Source organism: Rhagoletis pomonella, unplaced genomic scaffold, assembly GCF_013731165.1.
Source record: "Rhagoletis pomonella isolate Grant_MI unplaced genomic scaffold, Rhpom_1.0 Rhpom_scaffold_00006, whole genome shotgun sequence".
Taxonomy (NCBI): domain Eukaryota; kingdom Metazoa; phylum Arthropoda; class Insecta; order Diptera; family Tephritidae; genus Rhagoletis; species Rhagoletis pomonella.
In genome coordinates, this window is record NW_023458560.1 from 78,540,367 (window position 1) to 78,544,876 (window position 4,510).

Below are 4,510 nucleotides of genomic sequence, written 5' to 3' on the forward strand. Positions count from 1 at the left end.
GATGTATTGTGGAACGATTTTCCGTCATCCCTCTGAAGATGGCACAAAGCCGAAACCGGTTTGTCTCCAAACAAAATTTGACAAGGGATGACGGCAATTCGTTCCACAATACATCAAATCTTATATACATATGTGTTTAAGTTCTCGGATTTCAACATCAATTTTAAAATTGCGTGGGTATCTTGTGGCTGGATTACGTGGTCGAATTACCTCAGCATTTTCTTTCTAACTGCCCTGCCTTCGTAAGACTAAAGCTTAAGCCTTTCGACCAGTATTTTCTCGACACTCCCAAGGAACTCTCGGGTGCGCATCAACTGCCTATGAAAATTCGCTTTCTTGCCTAACAACTTCATATGGATTGCCTTCAGTTACCGTTCTAGGAAAAATCTTTTCAGTGGCAAAACGCTTGAGGTAACTTAAGTCATCAAAATATGACGGAAGATCAATTTTCATTTGACTTCGCTTGATAAACATAAATCTGAAATTCTTCGCCTGGAAGCGCCAAGTTTTTTTTAACTGAGTCTCTTTTTGGAAGAGTTTGTACATATTACGACATTTATTTATTAGGCAAGCTGGATTTAAAATACACAAACAATATCGGGATTGAAACTTATATTGAAGTTGGCCGGATGAAACTTTGCTGCAACCTTAGGGCATATGGCTCGGTATTACAAGCTAAAATATCTATAAATTATTATGCATCTCGGGGTATAGTACCAGATACCAGGGAATGAGGTAACTTGCTTGTATGTTTTCTCAAATCGCCGAATCAATCGAAATATATTTCTTTACGAATGCCGCGATTTGGTCCCTTCTTTTAGCATAAATTCCGTACTCACCCTAAACTCGCCACCACTGCCATCGTCCAACTCCAATACATAACCATCGACGAAGGAATGAGCCGGTGCTTGCCACGCCACTGTAACTGAATTATTTTCCGCTGAGCAATCCTCTGGAACAATTGTTGGTGCTAAAGGTGCTGTGTGGTGGTAAAATGGAATAAAAGAGTATTAATTAATTTTATTATCACTGAATTTGCTTGTGAAGTATTTATGTAAAGTAACGTAAGAGTGTTTAGGAAAAAATTGCTTTAAGAAATTACGAAACAGTAAATAAGTAGGAGCAACTAAACGAATAAGTAGCAACCAATATGCAAAACTAAACTGCCTTTCAAAGGAAACAATTAACTAACTAAAGTTATACTGAATTAAAAAAGGTTAACAAAAAATTTTTCCAACGAAAGTTAGTAAACGAAAACTCTTTAGTTAAGGTGAAGAAAAGTCAAAAGTGCGGTGGTGAGTAAAATCAGCGTATTAAAAAATGTGTTGAGCTTAAAGGCGATCGCAGAGGAAGTTGCAATTTAAAATAAATAAATTAAAAAAACAAAAGGAGCAACACACAAAAAACTTAAAACGTCGCAGTGTACTATGGGAAAAATGTTCATATTTTTGGCATAAAGTCCAATTTTTTTTTTGGTCTTGAATTTTAAAATTTAACCTATTTTCTAAATCTGAATATCCCAATTAGTAAAAAACCCATTCAAATTAAATCCTGATGGCAATAGTTTTTATTAGAGTGATTTCAAAGTCAGCTGATTGAAACTCACATTGTCTTAGAAGAATTTAGAGGAAACATTACTTAACTTAAAGTTCTTGTAGTTAGTATGAAAAGTGTGTAAAATTATGATTTGATGGCGTCTTAGTTATTATTGTGTATTGGGTATTGTAATTGAACGTAGAGAATAACTTTCAAAGGGCAAGCCAGTGCAAGGGGTTCCAAATGAAAAGTTATTAACAAATGTTTAGATTATTATATAACTAATTTTTTTGGTCCATTTTGCCCCCTTTTTGAAAAAATCGCATTTCTTTAGAGATGCATGCGCGGTGGCGAGATATAAAACTTTTACAGAGTGAAACTTAAGTACTTTGCAGTTAAAATGTAATCATATATGTTTCACTAAATAGATAACTCTCTTCAGAAGTCTAAAGTTTGCGAAACAAATTTCAAGAGTGTAGCATCAAAAACAACGAAGTTGGTGCAAGTCCGCCAGACCAGTCATATGGGGGCTATATGATATATAGTGCTTCGAACCGAACAAAATTTGGTAGATCACCTCAGAAGTCCATAGTACTTACACAAAACGAATTTCAAGTCGATAGCATAAAAAACAACATAGTTGATGTAGGTCGGCCGGTATATGGCGGCTATATGATACAGTGCCTAGAATCGAACAAAATTTGGTAGGCCAGCTTAAAACTCTATAATACATATCTAAAACAAATTTTGGGCTGTTATTTTAATATTTAGACTTTATTCCAAAAAAATCAATTTTTTTCCCCATAGCGCAGTGAAGTAGTAAACAAAGTAGACTCAAATTTGTGTAACCAAATTTACATTTGACATTTTGTATCCTAGGCTGCGACCAATTGTTCCCTTCTGCATACCGCTGAAACCAGAAACAAGTCAAATGGACGTTTTTGCATTGCAAAAAAAAACATCAAAGAACTGATACACTGTGCATTGCATTCGATCATCTTAAAATAAAATTTATGTGCCCAGCATTACACTTGGACTATTTGTATTATAAATCATCTATCGGCATTACAAAATTTTAGTTTTAAATCTATTTTTGGTTACCGTTACAAAACAACTATCCTTATGGTTGTATTTTTTGTGCGTGAGTGGTTAAAGAAGTGCCAAAGTGCAAGTTCATTTAAAAACGATTCCATTTCTGAGCTGCCTTTAAAGCCGCTGAAGCATCCTGCTAGCTTTGCGTAGCCTAATAGTATATTTCTTGCACTAAGTACTCTCCATATTTGGGCGTTCTCTAGAGATGAAAAACTGTGGCACTAAACCATTTGTATGTTTTGTTAAATGTGGGTGAGTTCATAAATACTGCATACCCTTGGAAATATGGACAAATGTATGTACATTAGACTGCATCACCAAAAAAAGTTGCGGTTTTTCCGCCGGAATTACAAAGTCTATTATATTTTAAGACTTTCACCAAAATATTTCGGAAAAATATTAAGATTTAAGCGAGCTGGACGGATTTGAAAATACCTCCAAAAATCGAGTTTTTTATGAATAAAAATAGTTTCTTAAAGAACTTTTTGAAAAAAGTACCCTCAGATGACAAAGCAGATTAGACTAAAAAAATCTGCATAAAAATATTTAAAAATCTTTTCAACGGAATCGTAATAATGAGATTTTAGATGCTGTCTTTTTTACATTTTCCAAACATTTTCCATTGATTTACGAAAAATTCAAATAACTGGGCCAAAACTATTCTGATTTAGACTTAAGTTATCTCGGTGGAAAGGTATATTTCCCCACTATTTTTATTTATGTGCAAAAAAGTCATTCGTGTCCCAATTTTTTTTTTTTCAATTACCAACACATCTTAAGACGTCTTAAAATATAATAGATTTTATAATTCCAATGGAAAAACAGTACCGTTTTTTTTTTTTGAATGGGGAGTGATGCAATCTAATGTACATACATACTGCACACGAATTTTTTCACTTGCTGAAATATTTTATGGCGCCGAAAGTTGTATAACTCATAACGTCAAATGACAGGTTGTGGGAAATTGCCAGCGAGTTGTCCCAACACAAATATAACAAAATGAATGTTTACACACACAAATTTGTGCACATGGCTTGGAGTTCATATGTAAAAAGTCATAAATTAAATTTGCCGCTGAAAAGTAGGTTAAACAACAAAATGAAATTGCGGTAAAAGTCAGTGAAAATGTGGTAACATTTAGTTATGTGAGCAAATAAGACATATAAAAGCAATTGAACAGCGCTTCCTATGACAATTTGAATTATTTGGTATTTTATAAAATTTATAACTACCGAAAAATAGTAAATATTTAATTTGGTTTTGGTTTCACGTTATAAAAACTACGAATTTGCAAGCTTTAAAAAGAATTAGCGACATAAAATTAAATTAATTTCGGGCAGATTACTAATCAATGTGGTTTTGAAAAGAAAATGTGGTGATTTAATAAAAGGATTTGTTGGGGAAAAATTTGTTTTTCATTTAAAGATTTTCCGAGCGAATTAAACGCATTGTATGGAGACTGTAGCCTTGAAATAATATTTGTCAACAATTTAAAAATTAATTTAGAGAGACAAACCAAAAAAAGATTCATTCATTAGCCGTTTTCAATTCGCCATTTTTTTACTTAATTGAAGCCATCCCTGCTAGCAAACGAATAGTTTGTATGGCGAAACAAGAACAAGGTTGACGAGTAGAGGCGGGCACAAGCGAGTACAGTTATGGCAGTCTTGCTCGTCGGTCGTCTGCTTCGGATTTATGGCAAATGTTGTTCGATAATCTACTTGCTGCCTGGTATCATTACCTATGTTGGGATTGAAATCGGTCTTCGACATTTTTGACATTGTTGCATATATCAATATTGAAAGTTTTAATGATATCGCTATCGGTAATATCGATGTTAAAGTGAGTTTTATCGTTATGGATTACTTATAGATTGTTGCTG